Here is a 25554-nt window from a genome sequence, read left to right as displayed (position 1 = left end):
TTCCATTTAAGGTGAGTCTTGTGTTATGGAAAGAGGTAGTTTTGGTGATTAACTTAGTGTGTGTAGTATAGAGTTGGATCAAAATGTAGAGGCTTTTTTTGCAGTGCGTTGCTTACAGAACCATCATAGTTGAGAAATGCGAGATAGGAAGATTCCATGAAGTTGATGGAGGTACCTGTATCAAAGAAGTAGCATTGGTTGTAGTTTAAGAGTAAAGAAAGCTTTCACACTATATGAACTACAGAATCATCTATCATTGACAAGATCAGGCGTGGGCAACCTTTTTCAAGAAGTGGGCCACACAAGACATGGCTCATCATTATGCGAACCACACTACTAAAAAAAGTTCAAGGTAATATTTCACTTAGGCATACCATTCATAAAGTCCTGTAGGATTATGATTGGTCTAGATAAAGGGCTTGCAGGAGATTCAGTTCTAGAGAAGAACCATCCAGTTTTTTGGAAGGGAGTGATTTTCTGCAAAGGCTGTGGGTCATGTTCTTCTTTGCTTCCACTGCTGTAGTACAGCTATGAGTAAACCACTTTGGCAACTTAGGGCTGTGGAGGTTGTGTGGAAGGACATACCTAAGATGATGGTTTCAAACACTTTCCTAACTTTTTCTGGTAGTTCATGGGTCATGCATGTGTGCTGCCAAGGAGAGTTAGCAGAGTATGGGTGGAATTCCAATAAGTCAGCTCGCTTGAAATGCCATAGGATTCAGGATAGAGGGCTATTGCAGATTCTGTGGGTGTGTGGTGAGTGACTGTGATAAGACAGTGATTGTCAGAAGGACTGATAGGTACAAAGTGATGGTTTGATAGGTATTGCTTTTGTAGATGATCAAGAGCATATAGTTGTCAGAGATGTTTATAGGTTATGGTTTGGTAATGATTGGGCTTGTAGGTGATAAAAGATGTCTGTGTGTCAGTTATAGACTTATATAAGTGGTGATTGGTAAAGACTGGGTTCATAATTTGATAAACAGTACGTATATGTTGGTTAGGGATATATCAATGTGTTGAAACTAACTGATGTCACAAGGTAAAAATTGAAATGAGTGAAAGTCCCTGGAAATATGGATACAATATTGAACTACTTTTGTACTGATTAAATGATACAACATCTGTCAATTAGAAACAACTTAATGGAAAATGATCAGAAATATGTCATGGTTAAGCTTTTAAAAGCAGCATATGCCTCAAAGATACATGTAAGTGATCATTAATACATGTAACTTATCATTAATACATACCCCCCACCCCCACCCCACCCCACACACACAGGTATGTGCATGTATATCTGTGTGTATGTTAGCAAAGGTTGACATTCCATGTTTTCACTTGACATTGTCTCAGTAAAACAAAGAAGTTATGTTTACGTTCACTGCTAACAATTTGTTTTGAAGTTCTGATCTTTCAAAAGACTAGTGGAATAAAGAAAATATTATTTACTTAAAGAATGTATAAGCATTGACACCAGGAAGAGCATCTGCCCATAATTAAACCATTATTTTTTTTGCCAAAATAAACTGATACTTGGGCATGAAAATACCCTTCTCAAAATTAAATTAAATTCAATAATGACAAAACCTCCTATCTCTTCTGCTAAATAATTTTTTTGCCATTGTTTTCTTTCTCCCTGGCCAATATCTACAATTAGGAGATGATTGTATGTAAACTTACGTTGCTAGGTAGTGTAGAGTATCTGCTGTATGGGTTAGAGTATGGTATGTCCTGTGTTATCTGTACAATATTTGATTACTTTTTCTTTTTGCATTGTTTGTAATGTTTTCATGTTTTATTCTTGTTTTATTATTATTGATATCATTTTCACTTTCATACTTCATCATTGTGTTAACATCCACTTTTCCATGCATGCCTGGGTCAAATGGATTTCACTGAAGCACATTTTCTGTAGTTGAATGCCCTTCCTGTTGTTAACCCCGCCTGTTATTTCCACGCAAGATATTTCCTCATGGCTTGACATGTTTTCATAGAAGACTGGAAATAAAGGCCATTACTTGTATCACAGTGATACTTGCTTTTGATTATTTCCATTTCAAGATGTTTATTCTTTGACAGCCTTCCGGTTTTTTTTTGTTTTTTTTTACAGTTTAGTTTTGGCTGAAAGGGATCAATAAGTCAAACCAAACCGCACAAATTTTCATTTCTGTCTTTGATTATATTATCTGGGTTATTTGCTTTGACTTCTTGGTCTCTAAGTATTGTAGTCTTGTCATTAACAAAGCACTGCATTTAGGCATACTTATTCCATTTATCCAATTTTCATGCTCGAGCATCAACATATTGCCCAACAAATATAATGTCTATGCAATCATATTTGTGAATATATCCTGTATTTCAAGAACTGAGCAGCTGGAAATGAGGTGGTTGATTCTTTTGATTATGTAGCCCATGGCTAGAATATTCAACTTATGATCATAGATTCAATTCCTAGATTGATTGATGTATTGTATTCCTCAGCATAGCATTTCATTTCATTTTGCTGCAGTTTACCCAGGTGAAAATGAGCACCAGCCATGTTCTTCTGCTCCCCTCTCTCTCCACCAGCTGGCACATCCTCAGTGTTCTGCTGAGCCAAAGGTTGGTGAGACTGCTGCTCATGACTAGATAGGCCCCCTAAAGTAATAAACTGAATCACAATACATGTAACCAAGCTATACTCACTTGTTAGTGAAGGCCTTAATTTCTTTATTGTTTTTTTTTCATTTGATACTTGTGAGTTTTTTTGTTTTTTTTGTCTTGTTCTTGTTTTTGTTTGGCTAGACATTGATCTTGTGCAGCTATAGCCTAAACTTTTATTTACTAAAGATTACCATGTAGATTGAAACAAATGGATGTCTAAGTCAAGAGCTCCCTATAAAAAAAAAAAGTAATTTCTAACCTGGTTAACTTATGACTAACAAAAGGTTCTGGACTGTTTGAGAGTCTACCCTTTAAAACCTGCAGTATAAAGAAACGTTTGTCTTCAGACATTTTTAACTGTTTATATGTTTTTTTTTAATGAAATAGCCATTTGTATTGTTGTGATTCAAAATGGCTTCGGGAACAGTAAGGAAGAGGTGCTCACCATTGTGATAGTGACTGTAACCTCAATCATGTGAACAAACATGCTTCTAAATTATTTTCAAGAAAAAACAGAAAAACAATAAAAAGTGACAAATCAAATGAAGCTTCAAGTTTAAACAATGGAATTATTTAAGCTTAAAGATACAAAAAAGATTTAGTGTTGAAAGCATTAATTTGAATGGGGAAAACAATAGAAACAGCAGCAGCAGCAGCAATAACATTAAATGTTTTGTAAACATTATTGGACCAATGGAGTGGCTCAACTTGAGCTGGGTCAAAGTAAAAGAGAAGGAATGGACAAGGAATGTCCAGAAAGACCCAAGTCTTTCCTTGTCTAAAGAATTTACTCAACAAAGAGAGAAGAGAAAGGTGACATGCTTCTGTTTTTCAAATAACAAGGAGACATTGTATATGCCCTTAAAGAAGAGCTGGGGGAAACCTTGTTCAATGTGTAACAGGATGTGTTGTGTTGTTGACCATAGTAGAACATATGGAAGTTTTTGTGTCTGGTCTTGAGTGAGAATCAAGTGAGGAGACAAGCAGAGATAATATGTCAAACACTTATGGCTAATACTGAAATGTATAGCTTTCCGGAATATGAAGTTTATAATTAGGATATTGCGACAGATGTTGGCTTCTGGGTTCTACAATATTACAATCATGCAGTAAGTGTGGGAGACTCTTGCAACTACACTTGTACATGTGTGGTGTGTATTGACCTCCACAGGGTTATCACAAAAATTGTACCCTATTAAGGATCAGAAAGATGGTCAGTTCAACTAGTAGTGTCAGGGAAGAATGCTCAGTTGCTAAATGTATGGTAGTAAAGGCTACATGAACATCTTCTGCTTAGAAATAAAAAGAAATAGGAAAGAGAATAAACAGAGTGGCAGATAGTAACAGTGATAGAAATAACAACAGAGTTCTGGGACCATGGCTGAAGCTATTGCTGTTTCCAGAGTATCAGTTTGTAGCTCTAGGGGTATCCAAAGAGAAAGCAAATGAAATCTCATGTTCAAAGCCACCAGGTCCAGAGGCTGATGACAAGGCAAAGTGCTAAGAAGCCGAGCAGTTAAAACCTCCATCATAGGACAGGTTAAAGGTTTAGGGCAGTTGTAATTTGTCTCCAATGTTTAGTGGTGATGTGTGAGAAACTGTCAGTCATGGATAATAAAACAAAACAGAAAAAAATAAGATATAAGAAATGCAAAATGAGCCCAGACAAAAGCTATGTAGGAGACTGAAAGTCTCTTATAAAGAAGTTCCCATCTCAGTGGAGCGCTTTGGCTTCACAGTTTTCTAAATTGTGAGGATTTGATGTAATTGCTGAATGAGCAGAACGAGAATGAGGGAGGATTATATCAAAGAGGAGAAGGGGAAAGATGACATTGAAAATAAATGAAAAAAAAAAAGATAATGACTGACCAGGGAAGTAGTTTGTAAAAAAATTCCACTTCCCTCATGATGTAGGAAACTTTGTAGTTTGTCCAAACTTGAAGAAAATTTAGACGACTCAGTTTGCTGATGGTGATCAGGGTAGAATGTGGTCTTAGTTGTAGAGTGATCTGATTGTATTAAGGTGTTAGTTTCTTGTTCTTTGTGGGAGGGTTTCCTTTATTTGTTTATATGACTAAATTTTGGACTTATTCTAAAATACTGGATTGCATTCTTCTACCCCACCATATTTTGTCCAACCCATGCCAGCATGAAAAACATTAAACAATGACGATGATGATGATGATACCCACACAAATTGTAAACTGCCTTTATAACATTCCCATTATCTGATCCCTCTGTGAAAAATAAATTGTCATCATCGTTATTATGACAGGAAGCTGAAGTACCAGTCAGGCACTGGAGTTGATGTAATCAAGTATCTCTCTCTAAAACTTGCTGGCTTTAGGCCAAAATTAAGAAGAATTATTATCATTATTATTGTTACTGAGTGAGAGAGGAGCACATGCCATCAAAATGATGCTGCGGTACAAATATACAAAGCTCAATATACCCATCATAACTACCCATCTGATAAGGGTACACCAGGCACATGCCTCACAACCAAATGTGTGCGACATGGTGGTGGTCTCATATAAATAGTGCATGACTTTGCAGATGGGGGCCCAGTTGGAATTTTCTTCAGGTCAAGTAGCTATCCCATTCAAGAGGTATCTGAATAAGGATGATGTACAAAACGCCCATGTTTCCAGGGGTGAATTATTCAAATCCCAAAGAATTCTCCTCAACACATGGCTATGACACTCCTGCGCATGATCAGAGATGCACATATTGTCAGCTACTTAGGGACATGCTCAACTGGTTTAGGTCAAGCAATTGACAAGCAAATCTGTTATATTGAGCAGAATATTTGCTGTAGCCCATTATATACACCAAGACAAAATGTGTACATGATAACACCTCCATTCAGTCAAGATCAAAAGCCATGAGAACCACTGTCTCTATTACATCTGAGTTCAAATTCTGTTGAGGTCAACTTTGCAGTTCATCCTTTGGGGGGGTCGATAAAATAAGCACCAGTTGAGCAATGAAGTCGATGTAATCAACTTACACCCTCCTCTAATATTGCTGGCCTTTTGTCAAAATTTGAAACCATTATTATTATTATCATTATTGAGTGAGAGAGTAGTGCATGCCATCAAAGTGACACAAAATTCCACCAAGATTGACTTTGTCTTTCATCCTTTCAGAAAAAAAATAAGCACCATTTTTGCACTGGGGTTGATTTAATTGATTATCCCCTTCCCTCAAATTTCAGGCCCTCTGCCTATAGTAGAAAGAATTCAGTTTGTTCACTCAACATATTGTTGCTTCTACAAACTTAGGTATCCTAGCACTGGTCTTTTAGTTCTTGCTGTGCAAAACAAACAAGTTTTCTGTAGAGTCAGGATTATTATCATCGTCGTTATTATGTGACTGCATTTTAGAGATGTTGTATCTTTGTTGGGTGACAAAAGGCTGTGTTATGTTAAGTCAGAAAAAACCCCCCAAAGAAGTGATGAGAAGTATTAGGGAGGTTGGATCTCAAGATGTTGAGTCTCACAGATGATAGGATATAGGATTGAGAAGATTAGCAGTATGCTATAGTGCAGATCCTTATGACCCGAGCTAGTGTGGAGAAATAGATTCTAAAATGTTGATGTTGGTGATGATGATGATGATGAGGATGATGATGATATTCCAATCAGTATGTGTTTGAGTGTGTGTATATGTGTGTATATATTTATATACGTGCATGCTTGCACATTAACTTATAGTAAGACTCCACCCAAATATGTACCTTCAGAAATCAATAAGTATCTTTTACATATATCTTCTCTCTATCTCTTGCTTTTGGATTATCTACGAGCTTTTCTAATCTTTATCAGATTATTCTCTAAACCAGCAACACTCCACTTTATGTTTAGTTGTTAATCTGGTTGTATGTATAATAGTGGAAGAGGAGCTAGATTAGAGTAACATGATAATCCATTCAGTTTGTCCTTGATGCAGTATAGCTATATCCAAGGTTGTTTTGTCATTTAAATCTGGTAATCATTAATAATGGTATGTATTGGGCTGTATTTATTGGTGCATTAGGAATGCCTGGCTATGGGTGTTTGCAAATTGAGACATTGATTGCAAAGAAGAAAAAAAAAAATTACTGTTTTCAGTGAGGAAAAATCTCTCTTCTATTTTCTGTTTACCACTCACCTCTTTTCTATTAAATGCTGTTTTGACCAGCAGTTCTCAACTGTAGCTCCCAAGGTTGCATGTAACCCTCAAGCATTCTCCCTTCTCTCTATAAACATAATAATTTTTTCTTCTTTTGACTTGTGTTTTACTTTTTTTGGTGCTGCTCCCTAAAACAAAAAAAGTCCAAGTTTTGGATCTGGCTTGGATATTAAAAAGGTTGAGACCCACTGGTTTTAACTGCTTCCTTTATGTGAAATTAAGATGATGAGACTGGTGTTATCAATTTTATATAAATGTGTAATTAATTTTATATTTTTGCATGGCTTAATCAGAAGAAGGGCATCATGCATGATCTTTGGTGGGGAGAAGCTGAAACTGGTAGGAGTTAGAGAGGCCATTAACTTCAGACTGGAGACCCGGCTCATTGGAGTTTTAATTATGATGTTTGGCATGTTTGCTTTCTTTTCCCTATTGTCGTCAATACCATTATCATTATCATTGCTATTAACATACAAGAGCTAACAAGGGAGTCCAATCTTCAATCAGGGCTGACTCAGTGTTCAATAATAACAACACTGGACAGGTGGGAGGAATATGAATAAAATATTTTATAATAATATCAATAAGGGATGTATTCTTAATACATTCTGATATTTTATCACTGTTGCTTTCCATTTATGAAGAACACCTCTTCCCTTTAGATGCTATGAGTTCATAAAACACAATTTACTGGTCTAAGTCTGGAAATTGCAAGTGTTATTGAACACACTCTCTATGAAGGAAGGCGATATTTTTTTCAATGATGAAAAATGACTGCGATCAGATATTCCTATTCAAATAAACCAGAACATATTAAGAATAAATAGATATATTATTGTTTGGACACCAGTCCTCAGTCAAATCGTCCAACCCATGCTAGCATGGAAAGCGGACGTTAAACGATGATGATGATGATGATGATGATTCTTACTGTTTTGCATGAAATAATCTTTTCTACTTTAGGTAAAAGACCTGAAATTTTGGGGGAAGGAGCTAGTCGATTACATCGACCCTAGTGCTCAACTGGCACTTACAGTGGCAGACTGGGTTTAAAAATATTGGTTGCCAGGAGACTAAGGGGGCCCACCCACAACTACAAGGGGGGGCCACCCACAGCTATCATTTAATTTTTTTTTTTTTTAAAAGTATTCTTTTCAACTGTCTACGAACACAGCCAGGCTGAAATAATGCATCCTTCCAGGAATGAATAAAAAATTCTCAGACTTGAGGGGATGGGCTCCTTAGACACTAACATGGGCCCCCGTATATGGATTCTAAAGGTGCAGGGGCCCACTTGCTATCGAGCAAGCTGGCAACCTGACCAATCCACCACTGGGTACTTATTTTATCAACCCCAAAAAGATGAGACAAAGCTGACCTCAGTGAAATTTGATCCTAGAATGTAGAGAGCTGGAAGAAATGCTACTAAGCATTTTGTCCAGCATGCTAATGAATCTACCAACTTACCTTCTTACCCCATGGAATAATAATGTCATTTTACTTAAACCTTTCTTGCAGAAATTGTTACAAAATTTAACCCCTTAGCATTTATGTTACTCTGTATAATGTAATGCTTATTTTTTTACCTTGTTTTGCATTAATCATGCATTATTTTGTAATTTTGAGATTTCAATGAAGAGATTTTGTTGGGTAGGGGCAAGAGGCTAATTCTGGCTGGTTTGAACATGTAACAGGAAGACTATTTGGGCTTGATTCAACCAGTTTAAATACTAAAGGGTTAAAATAAGAGCAAAACTTTATTTTCTGTTCTTGTGTTGTTTTAAACACTATTTTGTTTTTTATTTACTTTTATCTTTGTTTTGTTCTTTAATTTAATGTAAACAAAAACAAAAACAACAAACATTCAAAGAAATTATATTTTATCAAATATTTTAATTAAAGTGGTAATGAGCGTAAAATGTTTACTAAATAAACAAGGAATAATGTTTGGGTAATTTCCAGGGAGCAACATCAAAACACCCTTATGGTCCTTGTTTAAACAAACTACTTGGGGTATATGCTGATATAGTCTCTTAGAACAACTTCCCAACCAGTTGGGAGTCTGATCAGGTAATCACTAGGATCATGTTACATATGTCTGTTATAAGTTTCTTTCCTCTTTTATCTTTCATCTTTTACATGTTTCATTCATTACACTGTGGCCATGCTGGGGCATTGCCTTGAAGAATTTTTATCAATCAAATCGACCCCAGTATTTACTATTTTTTTAAAAAGCCTAGATCTTATTCTATTGGCCTTGTTTGTCCAACAGCTAAGTTACAGGGACATAAACACACCGAACACTAGTGATGGGGGACAAGCACAGACACAAAGGCAGTTTCCAGCTGCCAAATTCATTCAGAAAGAAGCCCGTTGTATGTGTGGATGTGTGTCTTTGTTACTGGTGTTGGTTTGTTTATGTGCATGTAACTTAGTGGTTTAGCAAAAGCGAATGATAGAACAAGTACTGGACCAAAAAAAGAAAAACTATGTACTGGGATCTATTTGACTAAAATCTTTTAATATGGTGCTCCAGCTTGGCCACAGTTCAGTAACTGAAACAAATGAAAATAAAAGATTATTTATGCAATGTAAAAAGAAAGAGAAAGAAAGAAAGAACTGACCAATTACTGGATTGGTGATTAATTGGAAATGACTCCGACTGCGTTCCAGCCAAATTCCAGCTGGATGTAAAAGACAGTTCTTTAGCATCCAGAAGGAACAAACATTTGGTTCTAGTTAAGATCTTTGCTTTTGCATTCTTAGTTTCAGGAACATCACAGTGGTGGTGGCGGTGGTGATGGTGGTAGTGGTGGTGGCAGCAGCAGTGGTGGTGGAGACTTACTGATTCATAGAATTGTTTAGAAAGGGTTTAATGGATTGTAAAGCATGAGGAGGAGAAAGAGGCGGAGGAGGGGAAAACAACGGTTTACAGTTATAATTGAAATCCTTGTTGTTTTTGCTGATGTTGTTGTCTTCTTTCATAACAATCATAGCTTCTACTACCACCACCACCACCACTAACAACAACAACAATTCCACTATGTCTCCTAGCACTAGCACTACCTTCACATATACTGTCACTATCACTGCTACTGCTACTGTCATACATCATATACAACTACCATTATTTTACCACTGTCATCTCTACTACTACCACCACCACCACCACCACCATAACTACCTCTACTATATATATATATATATATATATATATATATATATATATATATATATATATATATATGCTCCGTTGGATGTGTAATGTCAATGTGAATACCCGTCAGAGTGTAAGTATCTTGAGAGAAAAGCTGAACATTAGAAGCATCAGTTGTGGTGTGCAAGAGAGACGATTGCGCTGGTATGGACATGTGGTGAGAATGGATGAGGATAGCTGCGTGAAAAAGTGCCACACCCTAACAGTTGAGGGAACCCGTGGAAGAGGTAGGCCCAGGAAGACCTGGGCTGAGGTGGTGAGGCAAGACCTTCGTACATTGGGCCTCACAGAGGCGATGACTACTGACTGAGACCTTTGGAAATGTGCTGTGCGTGAGAAGACCCGGCAAGCCAAGTAAGATCGTTGCCAGTGCCCCTGGACTGGCTCTTGTGCGGGTGGCACATGAGATGCACCATTTTGAGCGTGGCCGTTGCCAGTACCGCCTGATTGGCTACCGTAGGATTTTCGAGCGAGATCGTTGCCAGTGCCCCTGGACTGGCTTGTGCGGGTGGCACATAAAAGACACCATTTCGAGCGTGGCCGTTGCCAGTATCGCATGACTGGCCTTCGTGCAGGTGATACGTAAAAGCACCTACTACACTCTCTGAGTGGTTGGCGTTAGGAAGGGCATCCAGCTGTAGAAACTCTGCCAAATTTAGATTGGAGCCTGGTGTTGCCATCCGGTTTCACCAGTCCTCAGTCAAGTCGTCCAACCCATGCTAGCATGGAAAGTGGACGTTAAACGATGATGATGATGATGATGATGATATATATATATATATATTTAATAGCTATCCCTATTACTACTACATACTGGGAACCTCTACATAGTCACTCAACCTACTAGAAATAGCAGCCGTTTCCTTCACTCTACACCCTACTACAAAGGTTCTCAACCAGGATCCATATAAGATTTTATGGAGGTCCACATAGTAAAATAGTAAATTAGGAATTCACAATAATATTTTAAGGGCTCCTGAAAAGATTTTTTATTTAGGGTGACCCTATCAGTGCAGGTGCCACTTAAAAGCACCCAATCCACACTATAAAGTGGTTGGTGTTTGGCAGGGCATCCAGCTGTAAAAACTTTGCCAAAACTGACCTTGCCTGTGCTGGTGCCATGTAAAAAGCACTAAGTCCACTCTGCTGAATGGTTGGTGTTAGGAAGGGCATCCAGCTGTAAATGTCCTGCCAAAACAGTCACAGTAGTCTGTTGTAGGCTTTTGCCTGGCCAGCTCTTGTGAAACTGTTCCACCCATGCTAGCATTTTGAAAGAAGTTTCTATAATTTATATATATATATATATATATATATAAAGATTATGTCCAATCTTTAGCATACTGCTGTATGTCTTCTCAAATCACAATCACAGAAAAAATTGTTGTTAAGAATTACCAACAAAAACAAAGCTGATCAATATGCACAGGTATTGCTAATTAAGTTTAATTACCAATAAACATCAGCTTGGATGACACTTTACTCAACCGACAGAGGAAGGTGTCTGATCAAATTGATTATATAAACAGAATTCTTTTCCAACTATTCTTGTCGGAACCTTTGACATGGAGTATCGAAATTTTATTCTCTTTCATACTTATAAAATGTGAAGCAAACTTAAAAATTTGTCATTACTGTTATTCATAAGTTCTGCTCATATTGACAATAATGTCAATACGAGCAGAACTTATGAATCTTTTACTGTGAAAGAGAAATTAAATACTTACTCCATTGCGATAGGTAGAAACTCCAAGCAATGTAAAATATGGCCCGGACTATGTTTACCAGCATGAACGTCAGACTTCAAAAAACCAGTTAACCATTTAGTGGTTTTAGTAAATTTATACAGAAAAAGTATTATATTATCCAGCATAAATAAAAGTCAACTTCATTATGCATATTTAAGCCATTGTTTTTTTCTGTAAAAACTTATTTTGACATTAAATGAGTCAATTTCTGGTACAAATTTTTATGTTTTGTACATCTTTTTTCAACAAAAAAAATATTACAAATAAAATTCTAGAAATGATCCACTCATGTAATTTACACACCTAAAGTTTATTTTTATTTTTGCAAAAAAAAAAGTGTGTAAATTACATGGGTTTTTACAGTATATACATACATAACAATATCCTCTAAAGGCCTATGTCAAATTAGCAACATGGATATGAGAAAAGGATGTGGAATGTGGAAGACTTTATTTATATATATATATATACATACATATAAAGTCTTCCACATCCTTTTCTCATATACATGTTCTCATGACATAGGCCTGTAGAGGATATTGTTAAGATTTTACTTTAATGCCCATTACTTTTAGAAACAGAATGATTTCTCTCAACTAGCAGTGATATGTTTGTAGGAAGAAGACAGAAGTCCTTTCACAATTGTCATGTTGTAGTTGTTCAGCTGAAGCCGAGCCTGGTTGAGCAGATCTATGTTCAAAAATGTTCTGGCTGCAATGATATTATTCAATGTGCAATTCTATTTTTATTATGATAGAGTGTGATTTGCAGGCAATTCAGCTTCTATTTTTTACAACCTGAGAGGTCATGTAGAGGCTCTCATATTGTCTTGGAGAATTGCCATCTTATCTCTAGATGATGGTCAGTCTGACTATGAAAAGCAATGATTCTGAACACCACCATCACCACCACAATCATCAACACCACCAACAGTTTCTTCTTCTTTGTTGATGATGGTGATGATGATGATGATGATAATAATAATAATAATAATAATAATAATAATAATAATAATAATAGTTGTAGTACTAATAGTAATGATGATAATAATAGTAATAGTGATGAAGATGATGATAATAATAATAATAATAATAAGGGGCTTTGACAATTTTCTTTGGATGTCTTTGGTAAACTTGTAATATATTTGAACGAAGTGATATAAATAGGAATTGCTATAAATAGCAATCTTTTCAATCAATAACGGTGTACTTTTATCCACAATACTTGGAAAAATATTTCTCAAGTAGTCTATCCATATTTAGTTTTAATGTTTGATATTTATCTTTGTTGTTTATATTGGGGAATAAGTATTTCTGAAGCCTTTGAGGAAGAATGCTTAGTATATTAATTTACTTGTATTCCATCACAGCATTCTTCAAATGTGTATACTGTATTAACATCGATAAACCTCAATCCTCTGTGGTGTTTATATACCAAGTAACATGTAAAGTATAATTGATCTACAAAATCAAAAGAATGTCTTAATATATTTATTTAGTCTTTTCTTTGATGAAGTGTACAGAACTGCAGAATATTATCTATTTGTTTATTCTTTCATTATAAATTGAAAGCATATATTTGATAACAATATATTTGTCAACATGACATAATGTTGTTTAAAATATACATTTTGTTTAACCCACATTGGCCTTTTGTTTCTCACAATATCCTTTAGCATTCTGGTATGGTTTTGTGGTTAAGAAGTTCGCTTTTGCATTCAGTCCCACTGCACAACACCTTGGGCAAGTGTGTTCTACTATAACCCTGGGCTGAACAATGTTTTGTGAGTGAATTTGGTAGATGAAAAATGTGTATCATCATCATCATTTAAAGTTCGTTTACAGATGTTGTCTACTATAGCTCTGGGACAATCAAAACCTTGCAAGGCTTTGTCTACCCATCAATGATGGGAAACAAGTAACTCTAAGTACTGGAAATCAGAACCTTTCTGTTATGTGTTAAAGAATACTTTGCATGTTTATTGAGGCCTCTAATTTATCATCATCATCGTCATCGTCGTCGTTTAACGTCCACTTTCCATGCTGGCATGGGTTGGATGGTTTGACTGAGGTCTGAAAAGCCAGTGGCTGCACCAGGCACCACTCTGCTCTGGCAGAGTTTCTACAGCTGGATGCCCTTCCTAATGCCAACCACTCCGAGAGTGTAGTGGATGCTTTTTACATGCCACCAGCACAGGAGCCAATCAGGTAGGCCTGACATCGATCACATTTGGATAGTGCTTTTTATGTGCCACTGGTACGGGAGCCATTCAGGGGACATTGGCATTGGCCAAATTCAGATGATGCTTTTTATGTGTATGTGTGTGTATGTATATGTGTGTGTGTTTGTGTAGGTATGTGGCCAAGTGGTTAGGGTATTCAGATTACAGTCTTAAGGTTATGAGTTTAATACCTGGCAGCACGTTGTATCCTTGAGCAAGACTCTTTATTTTGCATTGTTCTAATCCACTCAGCTGGCAAAAGTGAGTTGCACCTGTAATCTAACAGACTAGCCTAGTTGCATTCAGAGGGTCATGTTAAATCTTCCTGAGAACTACATTAAGGGCCTGTGTGTCTGTGGAGTACTCAACCAGTTGCATGTAAATTTCATGAGCAGGCTGTTCCATTCATCAGATCAACTGGAACTCTTGTCATCGTAACTGACAGAGTGCCAGTACCCCACCCCCACTACTTGACAACTGATGTTGGTTTGCTTGCATCTTTGTAACTTAATAGCTTGGCAAAAGAGATCAATAGAATAAGTACCAGACTTTTAAAATATGTACTGAAGTGCCCCAGCATGGCCACAGTCCAATGACAAATGAATAAAAGATAAATACAGATTTCATGATATTGTCCTCTGCTGTGGTGGTGCAGTGGTGTGTTAAATCCATCTTATTTTTCCCATTTTAGACATGAAAGTATATGGCTTATTGGTTGTGGGTTCAATTCCTAGACTGGGCAGCATGTTGTGTCTTTGAGTTAGCATGATATTTCACAATGCTCCAGTTTATTTGGCTGAAAATAAAAGAAGGCCCTGCCAGTGCAACTTTGGTGTAGCCCTCTTTCTCCTTCAGCTATCACATCCCAAATGTCCCACTGGATCAAGAGTGAGAGAACCAAGACAGTGTTGTAGGTTTGTTCACAACTTCACAAGCACCTAAAACAATTAGCAGGAGTACAGAGTAAGCTACTATGTCATAACTTGCTTATAAGTGATAACTAAGTACATCAAACCACCTTTAAACTGTATAAATGGATCCATCTACCTATTTAGCTAACAAGCTAGTTGGGTTACTCTTAACAAAATTATCCAAAGTAACATGAGATTCTAACCACCCCCCCAAAAAAAACCCAAACCCCAAATCACTTAAGTTAATTACTCAGCTATGTATGCAAGTGTTGACAGAGCAGGTCACTTTTTATTACTCATCATCATCATCACCAGCAGCAGCAGCACCACCACCACTGCCACTCTCATGATATCCATTGCTGTCACCATTAACATTATTGTTATGGCCGTCCTCGTTCTGATCAATGTTGTCCAGATGCAGGCTTAGCCATATATAAGGTTAAAAAATTTGCCTTATAGTCTTATAAGATCAGGGTTTCAATCCTACCATGTGGCACCTTATTAAAGTGTCTTCTACCTATAACCTCAGGTTGCTCCACTCTTTGTCAGTGAAACCTAATGCACAGACATTGTGTAAGAGCTCCATTCAGATGGACACTATCTGGTCTTGGGTAGTAGACTTAACTCATTGACCACATTCATGTCGAAACCCTGATCCTTGAGTGCCTTTCGCAGAGTCCACTCTGCTAGAAGTATTCAGACCAAATGCGTGGTACCATTCCTCCCTCTCTGCATCCCACCACCAATCTGTCTTTGAGGCTTTGCAGAAAAATGGTCTTGGGTATTATTGTTCTCTTTTCCACCATCTCTGAATAAGCAATGGAAAAGAAAACCCTCTCTGTCTTTTGCTATCTATCATCACATTCTTATCCCCATCAGCATCACAAACATTATCATCTCCTGCACCATCATGCCATCATCATCATCATCATCATCATCATCATCATCATCATCATCATCATCATCATCATCACTAGTATGCTCTCTAATTTATTACTATCTTTCTCAGTTGATCTATCAAAAACATTCTCTCTCTCTCTCTCTCTCCCTTTCTCCCTCTCCCTCTCTCTCCCTCTCTCTCTCTCCCCCTCTTTCTCCCCTTCTCTCTCTCCCTCTCTCTCTCTCTCTACTTAAACTTCCTCCATCCATCTATTACACAAACACACATTATATATCATCATCATCATCATCATTTAACGTCCACCTTCCATGCTGGCATATATATATATATATATATATATATATATATATATATATGAAAAGCTGAACATTAGAAGCATCAGTTGTGGCGTGCAAGAGAGACAATTGCGCTGGTATGGACATGTGGTGAGAATGGAGGAGGATAGCTGCGTGAAAAAGTGCCACACCCTAACAGTTGAGGGAACCCGTGGAAGAGGTAGGCCCAGGAAGACCTGGGCTGAGGTGGTGAGGCAAGACCTTCGTACATTGGGCCTCACCGAGGCGATGACTACTGACCGAGACCTTTGGAAATGTGCTGTGCGTGAGAAGACCCGGCAAGCCAAGTAAGATCGTTGCCAGTGCCCCTGGACTGGTTCTTGTGCGGGTGGCACATGAGATGCACCATTTTGAGCGTGGCCGTTGCCAGTACCGCCTGACTGGCTCCTGTAGGATTTTCGAGTGAGATCGTTGCCAGTGCCCCTGGACTGGCTTGTGCGGGTGGCACATAAAAGACACCATTTCGAGCGTGGCCGTTTTCGTGCGGGTGACACGTAAAAGCACCCACTACACTCTCTGAGTGGTTGGCGTTAGGAAGGGCATCCAGCTGTAGAAACTCTGCCAAATCAGACTGGAGCCTGGTGTTGCCATCCGGTTTCACCAGTCCTCAGTCAAATCGTCCAACCCATGCTAGCATGGAAAGCGGACGTTAAACGATGATGATGATGATGATGATATATGTATATATCCAGCTGTTATTCATATGTTACCTTCAGTTGTTTTAATAATGACATTTCCCAATCAGTATTTCCCAGTTCCAGACTTTTAGCTCTCAGCAAGATGGCTGCCTGTCTGCAAAACCGTAGTTACCAAGCATCTCTGTAAGGGTGCTTAACTAATGAAGGTGATGATGAGGAGTAAGATTTCAGTGGTGATGATGGTAATACTAGTGATGATGATGATGATGATGATGATCTAATAGTCCTTCTTATACCACATGGTATGTGGTATAAAAAGTTGTCTGCTAATGGTGATGCAGTTGCTGTTGTCCTTTTAACCCAAAGTCTATCCTAATATGTAGGTGAAGTAACAGAAGCAAAACAAAGCTGAGATGTGTGTCCCACAGAATTCAGTTTCATCCCTCTACTTTCTTAGTTCAAGCTCCACCAGGGTTAACTTTGCTTTTCACTGCTCCGAAGTGTCTAACTTTAAAGTACCAGTTTGGACTGGGGTAGTTTCAATCAGCTAGATTCCTCCTCTATAATTTCTGATCATTTACTAAAGATAGAAACAATTATTCTGGAAAGTTGAAATTTTAGAGCAGCAAACAAAGGGACTTGAAGTATTTAGTTATGGACCTTTACAATCTATGTTCAAATCTCACTCTGGTCAGCTTTGGCTTTCATACTCCTGGTTTCAATAAAATAAAGTACCCATCAAGTACTTGGGTTGATTAAATCGATAGAGGTCTCCCTATAAAATGCAATGGTATAAGTTGTTATTAGGCTAGTGTATGCTAATTTAGATAGCAGGTATATTATCCTGATGTTTAGTGACCACAAATCTCCTCAAATCTCAAGAATGTTCCTTGAGGATTCTTGGAGAATATAGGATGGTAATTTTCTGCAGGTCGACAGGTCTACTTTTGTAGATTATTGTTATTATTATTATTATCAATAAGGTTGCAAGCTTGCAGACTCGTTAGCACGCCAAGCAAAATGCTTAATAGTATTTTGTCTGCTGCTACATTCTGAGGTCAAATTCCACCAAGGTTGACGTTGTCATCCTTTCGAGGTCAGTAAATTAAGTACCAGTGAAACACTGGGGTCACTGTAATCGACTAGTCCCCTCTCACCAAATTTCAGGCCTTGTGCCTTTAGTAGAAAGGCTTATTATTATTATCATTGTTGTTGTTGTTGTATAAGGTTGAAAGCTGGTACAATTATTAGTGAGTTGGGACAAATTACTTCGTGGCATTTCTTCTAGCTCTTTATGTTCTGGTTTCAAGTTCCACTGAGGTCAACTTTGCCTTTCATCCTTTCAGGGGTTGATAAAATATTTGTCCACTTGGACACTGGAGTGGGGGGAGGAGGGGGGTCAATGTAATTGACTTATCTCTCTCCTTAAAGTTGCTGGCCTTGTGCCAGAATTTGAAGCCATCATCATCACCATCATTATTATTATTATTATTATTATTATTATTATTATTATTATTATTATTATCATCATCATCATCATCATGGGAACTGTAAAAGAGGGCAGTTGTAGAACTTTGGCAAACGGAGCTTCAGATCTAATTTCAGTTCCTGAATTCAGTCAGTTCACATATGCCACTAATTATGATATTAATATAAGAGATTAATTAATTAGAATGTGTGTGTAAGAGAGAGAGAGAGAGAGAGGTGGGGGTAGTAAATATCGTAATTAAAAAAGAGACGAAAGAGATTATAGTAACAGGGCCAGAGATAAAGGTGGTGGGCGTAGTGAAAGGACAACTACAGAGTGAATGGAAGAAATGTAGATTGAGGTAATTGCAATTAAGAGTAGTACCATGCCATTCCATTATGAAGAGTCATTAAAATAAGATGACAGCTGGTAGGTTTAAGAGGCTGATTCAGAAGAGTTAAGTGCTGTTGTGTCATGAGTGTTTAACAAGTTTTCATTCCACACTTTTTATGTATATAACATACATGCATCTAGTCATTTACTTATTGTTGTTATACATATGTACATATGCCTTATAAGAATAGTATTGACAGTGATTTCGACGTTTTGGCTGGTTAAGCCATCATTGAACAGTCCACTGATGACTTAGCTAGTTGAAACTCTGAAGTCATTATCAATACTGTTCTTGTCAAAGAATAAGAAATGTGTACTCTACCTTAGTGATAAGCACTAAGGGCACACAGGGCTTAGACTCTCTCAAATGCCTTGGAGGCTCTCTTGAGGTTGTAGATAGTTTCTGTTATCTAGGTGACCAAATTAGCAATGATGGAGGATGCTCTGAAAGTATTGTTTCCAGAATAAGATTAGGATGGAGGAAGTTCAGAGAGTTATTACCTCTTGGCAGCAAAAAGACTCTTTCTTTAAGTGAAAGGTAGATTATATGATGTTTGTGTGTGAATGGCTATACTCCATGGTAGTGAGACATGGTCTCTGAATGAAAAAGACATGCATAAACTAGAGAGAAATGAAGGCAGTATTCTTCGTAGGATGTGCAACATCAATGTGCATGGATAACAAAGTGCAAATGTGTTCAGAGAAAAGTTGGGCATAAGAGGAAGCAAATGTAGCATGCAAGAGAGAAGACTATATTGGTTTGGATATGTGATGTGTATAAATGAAGACAGCTGTTAAAAGAAGTACTAGTCTATGAAAGTGAATGGTGCCCGTGGAAGAGGGAGACCCAGGAAGACAGTTAATTCACTAAAGCGCATGCATTAACTGATAGATCAAATTTAAAGAACAAAGTATTAAAATTCGCTGTTCCTTCAGTAAACACATTTTCTCCTGCTCTGTCCCTGTCTCTCATTCTCTCTGTGTGTCTCTTTGTCTCCTTCTCTTCCCTAATATCACCCACCCTCATTATGCCACCACATTTCCCTCAATGTAATATTCTTTGCACCCTTCTCATTTTATCATTTAATAGCCCAACCCCTGTAGGGGGCCCATAATCGATTTTTATTGAAATCCAATTAGCCTATAATTGAACTGGATGTTATTTTAACATGTATGCAAAGTTTTGTGAAGATTGATTTGCTGGTATAGGCAGCAAGATGGTAACAGACAGAAAGATAGAAATCGCCATTTATATATAAGATATATATATATACACATGCACATACATCATCTTCATCCTCATCATCGTTGTTTTATTATCCACTTGTCCATGCTTGCATGTGTCAGACAGAATTTATTGAAGCAGATTTTGTCACATGCTTGTATATTTGAAAGCATATAGCCTAGTGGTTAAAGTTATCAGATTTATGATTATAAAGTTCTGAGGTTCAATACCCAGGTTGAGTGTCCATGAGCAATGCATGTTGCTTCAGTATGTTCAATTGAAAACGAGTACCAGCCTAGTATTGGTGTAGCTCTCTTTCTCTCTAACACCAGCTGTCACATTCCTTGATGCTTTGCTGGATCAAGGGTGAGAGAGACAATGCTCACAGCAAAAGTGTGGTTCAAGCTACAAGGTCATGTTCACATACAAGTAAGGGCTAAGTTTATATGCATGTGTGTGACTTTAAACTGCATCCAGTTGTGGGTCTCTGGTCTGGGAATTCTGTGGAATGTGGAATCACCTCTTAGCTACTATTGTTCTCAGGTCCATTCTAACCTGGAGTAATAGCACCTGTTAGGGTCCTAGATGTGGGTTAACAAGCATGTGAACCACTGGGAGTGATCAAGAACAACAACTAGTTCTCATTAGAACTTCTTTCTTAAAGAGGGTAAATTTATATTTAAAAAAAAACCTAAAATGCAGTTGCTTTCTGGTCATCTCGACTTTTGTTGTGCCAATGGTTTTGTAGTTGAAAAGTGGTTTCAGTACTGTGCAACACTTTATCCACTCCATACAAATTCACACACAGGAACTTCTTGGGCTCTCAGAACATTTTGCATTGTCTTAATGAGTTTAGGAAGTGGTCTCAGTCTCAAGTTGACTTCCAACATGGGTGTATGAATGCATATACTCTTCCTATTTTTATTACATAATTCTGGATGATAATTAAACTGAGAAAATTTAACAAATCTTTAAACATCTATGGTATTTTATTTCAATATATTGAAGCAGTACATTTGAGAGTTTAAATGAATGTTCAGTACGTGAAGGGACACTGATTAAAGAGAGAGGGTGGGGATTCCCTATTACTCTATCAAACAAAAACAAACAATAATTTATCTGTTGTAACTGAAACATTTTTTCGATTTTTCAAAGAAAAGAAAATAAGCAAGGTTGTCCAGAAATTTAATGGGTTTTTTTTTTTTTTGCATCATTAGCAGCTGTTGTTATTTAGCCCCAGGTCTTCCCTGATTGAGTAGACTTATGATCAAAGGCAAAATGTCTTTTCTGATAGAATTTATCTCAGACTATATATATATCCAACATGTATTTCTTTTTTTTTTTTAATGATAGTGTATTTTGAGAGAAATTTAGCAGGTTGAGCAGGACATAGATTCCCCTGTTAGTAATTTATTAGTTGATATCTGTACATGTTGTTAGTGTCAAAATACTGTGTACTGCTGATAAGGCAAGGTACATATAACTGAAAATTCTTGAGAAGAAGTGCTTCTAAGTTTGTTGCCACTGTTTCCTTGGAATACATTGCAGTTGAGAATCTGTAAATGGTATCTGTGATAGACAAGCATCATATCTAGGAGAAAATTTATGTCTCATCTATCAGAAGCTTCAAAACTAACACATACACCATATTTATTTTTTATCTTTTACTCGTTTCAGTCATTGGACTGCAGCCATGCAGGGGTACCACCTTAAAGAGTTTAGTTGAACAAATTGACCTCAGTATTAATTTTTCAAGCTTGGAACTTACTCCATTGGTCTATTTTGTTGATCCACTAGGTTACAGGGATGTAAACAAACCAACTAATTGTCAAGTGGTGGTGGAAGATAAACAGAAAGACACACATACATAGGGTATACAGATATATATATATATATATATATATATATATATGTGTATATATAGTATAATAATTAAGAGAAAGTTTTTGGTACAGTATTATATATATTTGAAAGAATGAGTAGAGATGGCTTTTTTGAAGGGATAATTTTTATTTTCATCTTAATAATAATGTTTACAGTGAGTTACTCTGATATGAGTTTCAAGCCATCTCTACTCATTCTTTCAAATAAATAAATGTATATATATCAGTGGCGACTCCGGCATTCGGGCTGTTCAGGCTTAGCCTGAGTATAAATTTAATAAAGTGAACATGTATTTGCAAGCTGATTTAATTTCTACCAGCACTGACTTCAAGTATATAATTTCAGCCAATAACTCGGGCTTCTTTTATTGAGCCTAATCGCAGTTCATTTAATTTCATTCAGCATCTGGTGGTTGTCTTAGAGGTGCCCTATGTAAAAAAATATCATTTGTATCAGACATTCTCTTAACATCATTCACATATACCTGACTCACGCTCAGAAGTTAAAGCCCAAGTTGTTATCTATAACTGGAAAAATTAGAAGTAATTCAAATTCAATGTTTTCTTGAAACAATCAATTTCTATAGAGATTAGGATTTAAATTCCAATCTATGAAAAGTTTCCGTTCTGCAATATTCTTAAAGGAACGAAAAATTATCCGGCAACTCGGGCTAATACGAACGAGCTTGCTAGGTGTAAAAGACTCACTGGCATCTCTTGTCAAGAGTACAGGCGACAGTCAGATTGCTGATGTTTGTTGTGCACTCTGCTGTTGTTATTTGATTGCTGTTATTCTGTGTGTAGAGATCAGTTGTGTTTTGCAGGGTTGCTTTATTTTTACCCTTAACTTAGAAATAGAGAAAGCCATAGTGCTAGATACATACAATGGACAATGCATCCATAGAATAATCAATATATTTATTATAATAGTCAATTCATGTTGCCTACACGTGTTTTGGGGGGGGGGGGGGCAACATGAATTGACTATTATAATAAATATATGGATTATTCTATGGATGCATTCTCCATTAGCTTTGTATTATTAAAATTTTTTCTCTTATATCGAAAAGATAACATCTACAGTGACAACTGGAATTCCAAAAAGTGTAAAGTACTAATATCAAAGAAGATTTTTAAAATGAGAATATCTGAAATAAACTCGACTGCTCTCACAAATGAGAATACTAAAAATGCACCCGACCGCTCTCAAAAGTTAAGTAAAACAACTGGAAAAATAATCCAGAATCCTCGTCCAGTACTGGATTGATTCCAAAATCTAATCAGTTCGCGCCAGTCATGAGGCCAAACATCCCTGAAAGTTTCATCCAAATCCACCCAGCGGTTTTTGAGATATCTTGTCCACAGACAAACAAACAAATAAACGTGACTGAAAACAATACCTCCACCTTCACCAAGGTAGAGGTAATAATAATAATAATAATAATTTCTCTCAGGGCTGATATGTGAACAGGAATAGTTTATTGTCAGATAAATTGACTACAAAATGTTTAGCGTTATTTTATTGACCATGTAGAATATAAATAAAAAATCATGGTATTTGAACTTGAAGAGCTGGAATAAATACTGCTAAGCATTTTGTCCACTGTGTTTAATGACTCTACCAACTCACAGTCTTTTGACTTGAACTTAGAATGGGAAAGATAAACCAAACTAATGGGAATGTTTAGTTTGGTATTCCCATCAAATAATATAATTAACTTGAATAATAATTTTTTTGTTCTTTAGTTGTATGCTAGGTCACTTTTAATGAAAGATTAATTAATCACGCCTGTCTTAGTAAAATACTGGGTCAAAGATGGAAGTCAAAGTTGTCTCTAGTACCATTTGAACTAGAAACCAAGGAGGAATGACAACAACAATTATGGATGTGTTTAGTAATGCAATTAGCCCAGCACTTCGCTCACTTAGCCATCCCAACCCCACTTCCCATGTATATAATTTGAACATCACATGACAATGTTAAAGTATATGTGAAAAATCATATAGATTATAACCAAGTAACCTTCTCTACAAGTAAGTACTCCTTGACCCTCACAAAACCTGAAACACACTTTTACATATATGTGAGTATGTAGGTATGTATGTTTCTTTGTATGTATGTGTTTGTGTAAATGTTTGTGTGTGTATATATATATATATATATATATATATATATATCTTTATGTATGTATGTGTATATATTTATATATATCTTTATGTATGTATGTGTATATATTTATATATATCTTTATGTATGTATGTGTATATATTTATATATATCTTTATGTATGTATGTGTATATATTTATATATATCTTTTTATGTATGTGTATATATATATATTTATATGTATTTTTATGCATGTATGTGTATATATATTTATACATTTTATGTATGTAAGTATATATATATTTATATATATATATATGAGTGTGTGTGTATGTGTGTGAATATATATATATATATATATATATATATATATATATCATTATGCATGTGTATATATATATTTGTATGTATTTATGTATATATATATATATATATATATCTGTATGTATGTGTGTATATATGTATTTATATATATATTTATATGTATGTATATCATCATCATCGTCTAACGTCTGCGTTCCATACTGGCTTGGGTTGGACGGTTTGACTGAGGACAAGTCAGAGGCTGTACCAGGCTCCTATCTGATATATATATATATATATATATATATATATATATATATATATATATAGATATGCAGGGCAGGGAATCGTCAATTAGTAATAAAATTAATTTTTAGTAATAAAATTAATAATAATATATATATATATATATATATATATATATATATAATATATATATATATATATATATATATATATATAATGTAGAAGGTTTAGATTTAGATTCAAGATTGAATATGGTACTTATGCGTAGGCACCAGAATATTGTATGGTATGGTATTATACAAAAACCATTCCAAAAGGATAGGTAATCAAAAAATCAAAATAAGCAACACGGATTTCAAAGATGATTGCAGTACGCACGTTTCATGCTACTCCATTTATTTAAGTAATGCGAGCATTACATTAAATGCAATATGAAGAGCAATCTTCAACTGCACGAAAATGCAGAAAATTACAGTAGAATAGACATATTATAATTGTGGCAACATTTCAAATCCAAGTGGGAGAAAGAATACATAAAAATCCAAGTGGGAGGAAGAATACATAAATCCATCTTGACATAGCCGAGTCTATCAGGCTAGTAATTGATTCTAGACAAAAGTTCTGTCTCTGATTTTATTGTCTCTTATCTAGTGGTGATAGCATAAGGGACAATTACTTCTAAGGAAAGGGAAGGTGTAAGCAGTATGCATGGACAAGGCTATAAATGTATTAGATTATAAAGGTATCCCTGGTCAGAGTAGTGCCAGGTCATTTTACTACTATCAAAATGTTGAGGAATTAAAACCCTAGGTATATGGGTCAAATAGGTTTTTTTCTTTTAGTCTAAATAGAGTATCAGTATAGTTGTACAGATAACAATATTAGTTTAACCAATATTTTCACAATAAGAGGTATGTTAATAAAATAAATAAAAAGAGATGTAATTCATTTATTTATGTATATAAATAATAATAAAGGAGTTACGACGCAAAAACGTATATATTCAAATGAACATATTTATCTTCTTCAATATATATTTCAGTATAAAGAATTCATTAAGAGACTTAATAAATCAAAATTTCTTTACACTAATCATTCAGGAATACATATAACATCAGAAAAAATACATTCGGTTTAAAAA

General features: G+C 36.1%; 1 protein-coding gene across 2 annotated transcripts in view; it reads left to right on the top strand.

Moving 5' to 3' along the window:
• The window catches only part of LOC106878845 (guanine nucleotide-binding protein subunit beta), a 168439-nt gene that overhangs the window by 65979 nt on the left and 76906 nt on the right, over positions 1-25554 (top strand). Inside the window, exon 1 of one of the 2 annotated variants that reach the window (XM_089349644.1) lies at positions 23741-23790. The exons of the other annotated variant lie outside the window; for it this stretch is intronic. The gene's annotated coding sequence lies outside the window, so the exon portion shown is untranslated. Of the gene's footprint in view, positions 1-23740; positions 23791-25554 lie in introns of those variants that run through there. 2 annotated transcript variants of the gene reach the window in all.

Source organism: Octopus bimaculoides, chromosome 3, assembly GCF_046866305.1.
Source record: "Octopus bimaculoides isolate indiv1 chromosome 3, ASM4686630v1, whole genome shotgun sequence".
In the NCBI taxonomy this organism is placed as follows: Eukaryota; Metazoa; Mollusca; class Cephalopoda; order Octopoda; family Octopodidae; genus Octopus; species Octopus bimaculoides.
This window is presented reverse-complemented; position numbering and strand designations above follow the sequence as displayed.